Genomic DNA, 8,488 nt, shown 5'->3' on the forward strand with positions numbered 1-8,488 from the left:
ATCCCGAGGACAACTCCGGCTGCGGCACAGATCGGGAGCAGAAATAGCAGGAGGGTGGCACGGAGCGCTCCGAGGTGGCACAGTTTGGGATTGGCACATCCTGAATTGGCACATCCACCTGCACCTGGGGGATCTCCCAGGAACAGCCCCTTCAAAGCCTCACCCGGCTCAGGTTGGTGGGAATGAGATCCTAAAATTCCCAATGCCCCTCCCTTAGTGGGAAAGGGATCCCAAAGCCCCTCCATGGCTTCTCCCAGGTCAGATTTAGTGGGAAATGGATCCCAAAGTCTCCCACATCCTCTCCTGGATCAGGTTTACAGGGAAGGGGATCCCAAAATCTCCCAAAGCCTCTCCTTTAGTGAAAATGGGATCCCAAAATCTCCCAAAGCCTCTCCTTTAGTGAAAAGGGTATCCCAAAATCTTCCAAATCTCCTCCACAGCCTCTCCCAGCTCAGGTTTCCGGGGAAAAGGATCCCAAAGCCTCCCAAACCCCACACTGCCCATCCCATTCTGGATATAATTGAGCCATCTGTCCTCCTACATCCCAGCAGCTGTTTGGGATCAATCCCAGCCATTCCCACCCCCTTTTCACTGGACAATAGGGCAGGAACTGCTTTTCCCTTGGGAGAAAGGGTTTTGTTTTGCTTCCTGGGGGGTTTCATCCCTGGATGCTCCTGGATATCCCTGTTTTTCACCTTGCTCTGGTTTGGAAGAGGAATTCTGCGAACCATCCATGGATGGGAATTCCCAAGAAGTATCCATTCCCACCTCCATCCCAAATCCAGAATTCGGGTCAAAATCCTGCCAGGAACACTTAAAAAACCCCAAATTCCCCCCAGCTCAGCCGTGCCACCCCCAGGAATCATTCCCACCCCCATCCCAAGCCCATGCCTGTCCAAAATGTCTGGAAAAGGGAGACAAAGAAGCCAGAATTCCTGGAATCAAACATCCGGGAGCAGCCTGCTGTCCTGGGCCGGGGCCAGCTCAGCCTCGCAGCTGTCACCAGGGCCAGCATCATTCAGACGAGGTCAACCAAAAATCCCCAGGCTGGTCCCAGCTGCTGGGATGGCCAGGAATAAAATCCCTGGGGAGCGCTGGCAGCTGGATCCCGGAGCTGTCAGCAGGAAATGGCAGCCTGGGATGTGCAGAATCAGGTTTTGAAGGACATTCGGGAAAAATCCGCCCTCTAAAATGTGCAGTTCTGGTGTTGGATGTAAAAAAATACATGGATGAATTCGGCCGAATTCCAGCTTTTCTGGAAATTAAGGGGGTTTGGACAGGAAGTTTGGGTTTAAGATATTTTCTGCTAGAATTGAAATTTTCCAGCTACAGGGGAAGAAGGAAATGGGATTATCAATTTGTTGAGTGGATTTGAGGTGGAATTGTGGAATCACTGAGTGTTTGGGTTGGGAGGGAGATTAAGGTCTTCCAGTGCCACCACAGGGACACCTTCCACTATATCAGGTGGTTCCAACCTGGCCAGGGACACTTTCAAGTGTGTGCCACCCATGGATTCTCTGGGAATTCCATCCCAGGGCCTCCTCACCCTCACAAGGAAAAATTCCTTCCCAATATCCCACCCAATTTTCCCCTTTTTCAGCCTGAACCCATCCCCTTGTCTTGTCACCCCAATTCCTGCAGCAGATTCCCTTTTCCTTCCTTGTAACTCCTTCAGATCCTGAGGTTTCCACACAAATCAATCCCGAGGTTCCCATACAAATCAAATCCTGAAGTCTCCACACAAATTAAATTCTGATATCTCCACTTCCAGGCATAAGGCAGCCATGGATTCTCTGGGAATTCCATCCAGGGCCTCCCCACCCTCACAGGGAAAAATTCCTTCCCAATATCCCACCCAAATTTCCCTGAACCCATTCCCTTGTCCCATCACCCCTGTTCCTGCTGCAGATTCCCTTTTCCTTCCTTGTAACCCCTTCACATCCTGAGTTTTCCACACCAATCAAACCCCGAGGTCTCCACACAAATCAAATCCTGAGGCTTCCACACAAATTAAATCCTGAGGTTTCCATACAAATCAAATCCCGAGGTTTCCACACAAATCAAATCCCAAGGTTTCCACACAAATCAAATCCTGAGGTCTCCACACAAATCAAATCCCGATATCCCCACACAAACCAAACCCCAGTTTCCCCACACAAACCAAATCCCAGTTTCCCCACACAACATTCCCTTCTCCAGGCTCCATTCCCACCATCCCCAGCCTGTCGGAAGTGCCACCAAAGGAGCTCCCTGAGCGTCCTGGCACGTGCGGGTGGCACAAAGACCCGTCCTGTCCCTCCCCTCCTCCTCCTCCCAGCTGGGATTGCCTCAACCCCATCCCAAAGGAGATCCCAACAAGGAGCCTTTGTGGCCGGGTCTGCTGGGAATGTCAAAGCCAGATTTCAGGAATGTGACAGCACCGAGGTGACAGCAGGGACGGGAGCGTCTCCTGCACCCCGCACTCCATCGGCCCCCGCCGCCCTCACAGAGGAACCTTTATCCCCCACGGAGCGGGATTGGGAGTCATCCCGGCCCCACAAATGGGGCTGTGTCTGCAAATCCAGAGTGGCTGGCGGTGTCACCATCCTGGATAGCTGAGAAGGCTTCGGGAAAAGGGGGGAAAATGGAAAGGATGGAGCAGAAGTCATCCAACTGCATGGAAAATGAGGTTGGAAAGGAATTCTCTTTGGGACAGGAAGGAATCCAGAACTCCCTGACAAGATTTGAGAAAGATTGTAAAGGAATCCAACCCCTGGATGGATCCTGGCGGGTTTAAAATCCAAGGGAATACTTTGGGAAGAGCAAATGAAACCCAGGGGAAGAGCTTGTGGGATTGGGAAGAGCCTGCAGGATTGGGAAGAGCCTGTAGGATTGGCTTCATCTTCACGTGGGGAAAAAGGGAGGACTGGGATTCTTTTCCTGCCCACAGGTTGGAGGATTATCCTATGAAAACTGCTGGGATTATCAAATAAAACCTGACAGGAATACAAAAAAAACCCAGCTGGGAATATCCAAAAGAACCACTCTGAATATCCAACAAAACCTGCTCTGAATTTCAACCAAAAACTGTTGCAAATATCCAATAAAACCGTTGTGAATATCCAATAAAACTTACTCTGAATATTCAATAAAAACTGCAGGGAATGGCCAATAAAAACTGCTGTGAATATGCAAAAAAACTGCTCTGAATATCCACCAAAACCTACTTGGAATATCCAATAAAAACTTCTGGGAATATCCAATAAAAACTGCTGGGAATATCCAATAAAAGCTTCTGGGAACGTCCAATAAATCTGCTCCTAAATGATGGGCAGCTAAGCTCTGTCCAGGAGGAGAAAATTCCCCAAAGCCACAAAAAGAGGGAGCGGATTTTGTTCCCTGCTCCCAAAAATCCCGGATGCAGCCAGATCCCCAAACAATTCCAGCTGGAATTACCTCAGGGGTTCACCACCATCAGGATCAGCCCTAAGCTCAGCCCAGCAGAGCCAGGCTTTACCCACGTGGGTTTTTTAATCTGTCCTAAATTGTGGAGACCACCCAGCATCCAAACTGCAGCTTAAAAACCACACTGGGGGTGGAAAAGGGGGGAATTCCCACATTCCCTGCATTCTGTCCTTCCAATGTGTCCCCGTTTTCCCTTTTCATCCTGGATTCCAGTGGGAGCAGGGAGATGGGAACTCAGGGAATAACGTGGAGTTCCCAAATCCCCCGGAGGGGCTTCAGCACCCTGGAGAGCGGCCGGATCCAGGAGGATTTTCCTACCCACGGACATTCCCAGCTTTGGCATTCCCACGTTTTCCAGAGAATTTGTGGCTGCCCCATCCCTGGAATTGTCCAAGGCCAGCTTGGAGCAACCTGGGATAGGGGAAGTTGTCCCTGCCTGGAATAGGATGAGCTTTAATTTTCCAACCCAAATTATTCCATGATTCTGCAGCTCTTTGAACTCGGAGATCTGTGGGATAAGCAGGAAAAGGGAACAAGTCAGAGGGGAAAAGGGAATTTTGGTGCATTTTCCACAGATCCAAGCAGAACCTTCCCGCCCTCCCAGCTCCCACTGGAGCTGCCAGCCCGGCCTATCCATGCCAGGAAATTTCAGGAGGAATTTGGGATTCAGGCTGACAGAGCCGCGGGATCAGATTCCGACTGTCCCTGGGAAAGGGAGCAAAATTCCGCTGCCAAGGAGGCGGAAAGCAGCGGAAAACCTGCCAGGAATTGCGATGAACCTCCGGCTTCACCTTGCACCAACCCCGGGGGTTGTGCTCCTGTTTTCCCACTCCCTGTGAGGATCCAGGTTTGCTTCCAGAGGTGCGAAAGGAGCATCCCGGAATCCAGGACAGGGATTTATCAGCTCTTCCCAAGCCTGGATTGCACAAAGCTCCCCCTTCCCTTTGGATTCTCCTCCAGCAAACTGGGAATGCGCCAACCTCTTGCTTAAGGCTCGCAGGCAGAGGAATGCAAGGAAAAAAAACCCCAAATTCTCCTTTTACGGGAAATTGTCTGCTATTCCCTCTCTCCTGTGCCCTTTGGATGCTCCCTCCCAGTTGCACCCCTGAGGAAAACAGGACTGGGTCTCAAAATTCCAGGATGAAATCCAAAGGAACATAAGGAGGCGTTGTCAGGAATTTCTGTCCATGCGAACTCATCCCTGTTTTTTTCCATGGATAATCCTTGTCCCCCGATCTCATTAAGTGGGAATGGTGATCCCAATAAGCCGAGGGATAAATCCTCCTCTTTTTTAATCCGTAATAACCCAGCCCGGTTTCTTTCAGCTCGGGATTAAAGGGGGAAAGAAAGGGAAAAGGAGGGGGATGGGGATTATGGAACATTTCAACTTCCAGCAAGTTCATTCCGAGCCGGAATCCCTGGAATTACGCAATAATTATCCTGGACAGCCCAGAAAGGAACGAAGGGGCTTCGGGAAGAGGAGGGGGAAATGGAAAAGGTGCAGCAGAAGTCATCCAACAACACAGAAAATGAGGAAAATGAGGTTGGAAAGGAATTCCCTCCGGGGCAGGAAGGAATCCAGACCTCCCTGACAAGATCTGACAAAATTGTAAGGGAATCCAAGCCCTGGATGGATCCTGGCAGGGTTTAGGAATATTTTGGGAAGGGCAAACGAAACCCGAGGAGTAAAGGAAAGTGCCAGAGCTTTTTTCCTTGTGTTTTTTTGTTTTTTTTTTTTTTTTTTAGGAGTCTCCCCACAGGTTTTGATTCTTAAATTCAAATAAAATCTGGGGGTTTTTTCTGAAAATCTGATTTTCTCACTGGGTTTGAATCCTCCCAATTCAGCTGCACTGGAAAAGTGAGGAAAACAGTGAATTCCACAGCTCCCAGAAAGCAAAGAAATGAAGGAATTCTGCCTGAACTTCCAGGTTTTTCTCCCTGAGAATGAAGTTCTGCTGGGATTTCGAGGGTTGGTGCTACCCAGACGAGTAAATTGCAACCCCACAGAAAATCCACCCCCACGTGGAAAACAAATCCAGAAATTCCTGCCGAGTGCTCCCAGATAAAATCAGAGCCTGAGGAACGTCCTGGGAATGGGGCTGTTCCATTTTCCCAGATTCATCAAACAAATCCCAAACTTTTCCCCTGGAGACTCCTCCTTCCCTGAGCAAGGGCAGGATGGAGACGAAAAATTCCAAAGCTCCAGATGGAACCAACAAATTCCAAAGTTTCCAGTTCCCTTTCCAAGTCCCCCCTGCCCAGGTGAGCTCCACTGGTCTTTATCCAGGGAATATTTCCTTGGAGCATCCCAGAACTGCCACATTCCTGCTAATTTCTGCACTTCTGGATAAAACCCATCTTTCTCCAGGGAATATTTCCTTGGAGCATCCCATAACCACCAAATTCCTGATAATTTCTGCATTTCTGAATAACTCTGATCTTTACCGGGGGATGTTTCCATGGAACATCCCAGAACTGTCCCATTCCTGCCATATTCTGAATTTCTGGATAAAAGTCATCTTTATCCAGGGAATATTTCCTTGGAGCATCCCAGAATTTCTCCACTCCTACTATATTTTGAATTTCTGGATAAAACACATTCTTATCCAGGGAATATTTCTTTGGAGAATCCCAGCACTTCCCCATTTTTCTCAGCAGGGCAGAGCAGGTGACAGGACCAGAGGCAGGATCTGATCCAGGACCATGATCCCTGTGGATAATTCCTTTTCCCAAGGTCACCCCACCTGGGATGGAGCACTGGGATTAAGGACAGCTCCAGTAGGAAGTGAAATTTCCTTAAATCCATTTATTCCCCCTTTTCCCCACAAAGGAAGCACCAAAAAAAATCCTTTTTCCTGCTGCTCATGTCCATCCCTTTTCTCACATTCTTGGGAATCTCCAAGAGTTTCCTGGGATGGAATTCCCAGATTCCCATCTCCATTCTGCTCCAGACTCACTTTGTGGTTCACACCTGATCCCAACCCCTTTCCTGCTCATCCCTGAGATTTCAGGGTACAACCCCTCTACACCCAGGAGTATCCCATGAGTATCCTACTCGGAGTACCCCAACCACCTGCCAGGAGCAAAAACATGGAGAGAAATCCTCATTTTTCCCATTATTATTCAATATTTTCCCCCATTTTTGGGATCCTTTGGGGTGGAGTTTTTCCAGTGGATTTTGGGGGATTTTATTCCTCCCTCAAAACCCCCAGAGAGAATGAGAGGGAAACAAATCCTGATTCATTAATTTGGAAAACTTTGGATATTCCCCATTTAATCATCAGTTGGGAGAAAGGATGATTAGATTGGGCTGAGGTTAAACCAAAACCCTTGGGATGAGGACGAGGATGAGGATGGAGCTTTGTTAAGCTCAGAATTAACACAAAACCAGGCCCAGGTCCCAACTCCTCTAAACAAAGTCACTTTTCCAACCAAACAACTTCTCCCTGCCAGCCGAGCGCTTTTCCATGCATTATTTATGTTGGATTCACGTTACAACCACACCAAAAAAAAAAAAAAGAAAATGGGAAAAGCAGCAAAGGCCCAGCCCTGAACTGGGAAGCAGCAAAATTAAAAATAGAAATCGAGCAGAAAATGCCAAATTTGAGTTTTCTTTCAGAAGAGAAAACAAAGTTTTCTTGGAACAAAGCAGCCCCTCGGTGTCTGCCAAAGAGGGGGAGGTTTTCCAGGAAAGAAAGGAGTCAGCATCCCTGGAAAAGTCACAGGATTCCTGCTTTTGTCCTCGGCAGCTGCCAGGAGCACCCCGGAAACACCACAGCGCCACAGGATCCATCTTAAAGCAGCCGGGCCTCTGCTGGGCATGTCAGAATTCCAGCTTTTCCCGCAATTCCCGCATCTCCCCGGCCCTCGGCACTGCCCCTCCGCCGGGACCCAGCCGGGAACAGCCCGAGGTGACTTTGGGGAGTGCTCCAGAGTCATCCCGAGGATCTGACCTTGAGGAAGCAGCATTCCAAAGGGAAAAGCAAAACCCACCCGAGCAATACGCACCAGTCATGCCCAGTTTTAGCAGGGATGGGATTTTCTGGGCAAAAACCCCATTTTCCCACCCAGACCTCCTCCGGGTGCCATTCCCAGAGGCCTCCCCGGGATGGAATGCGCGTTTTCCCTGCTCCCTGTCCCCCAAGGAGCACCTGAGGCCCTGGAAAAGGGAGGACCCCGCTCCATCCCCGCTCCATCCCCGCTCCATCCCAACAATCCCTCTCCCCCAGGCCCCAGCGCTCCCACGGCCTCCCCTCCCTCCTCACCCTATTCCCGAGCTTCTCGCTGCCGTGGAGCCGCGGGAGCGCCCGTGGAGCCGGGATCCCAATGATTCAGCACTTTCCCCGCTGTTCCCGATCGGGATCGATCCCCGGGAGCGGCTGCGGGAGGATGCGGATCCCGCACCCGCCACTCACCGCCCGCCGCCGGGCCCCGCCGCTTCCCGGCGCCGCATCCCGAGCCAGGTGCGTTTTCCCGATGGATTTTTCCGGCCCAGGATGTTCTTCCGGAGGGAAGGCGACGGGGAAGGAGCGAGGCGCGTCCCCCGCAGAGCAATCGCCGCCCCCCGCGAGCTCTCGGCGCCCCAAAGTTGCGCTGTCACCCCAAGGTCCCCACCCGGGCTGCGCTCGCCGTGCCCCCGCACTGCCACCGCGGGGTTTTGTCACACGCAGGGACACGAAGCCGTGACGTAAGAGCCAAAATCCCATCACATGCCCCAGCTCCCCCCTCCCGGGGTCCTGACAGCAAAAACCGGGAGATTCTGGGGGTCACCGAGCACGTTTAGGACCCCAAATCCGCGCTGAGGATGCGCGGACCCCCCCCCTCCCCCGCCCCGTGCGCATCCCCGAGCATCCCGGAGAGCTTCCCGCATCCCGGCGCGTCCCCATCCCGGTTTGTCCTTACCGGGAGGAGCTGAGGTGGCCGCAGCCGGGGCTCGGTGCGGGCTCGGTGCGGGCTCGGTGCGCCGCACTGCGCGCTCCCGGGCGCGGCCGCGCCGCACTGCGCGCTCCCGAGCGGGCGGAGAGCGAGCGCGGCCCGGCAGCGG

The 8,488-nt window shown here is 51.7% G+C and overlaps 1 protein-coding gene across 5 annotated transcripts in view; it reads right to left on the reverse strand.

Annotated features, from left to right (window-relative positions):
- NFASC (neurofascin) overlaps positions 1-8,032 on the reverse strand; it is a 74,928-nt gene extending 66,896 nt beyond the window's left edge. For all 5 annotated transcript variants that reach the window (XM_041470498.1, XM_041470497.1, XM_041470495.1 and 2 more), the window contains exon 1: positions 7,860-8,032. The gene's annotated coding sequence lies outside the window, so the exon portion shown is untranslated. The remainder of the gene's footprint in view (positions 1-7,859) is intronic.
- Positions 8,033-8,488: the final 456 nt, after the last annotated feature.

This window comes from Pyrgilauda ruficollis, unplaced genomic scaffold, assembly GCF_017590135.1.
Source record: "Pyrgilauda ruficollis isolate IOZ18807 unplaced genomic scaffold, ASM1759013v1 scaffold247, whole genome shotgun sequence".
Classification (NCBI taxonomy): domain Eukaryota; kingdom Metazoa; phylum Chordata; class Aves; order Passeriformes; family Passeridae; genus Pyrgilauda; species Pyrgilauda ruficollis.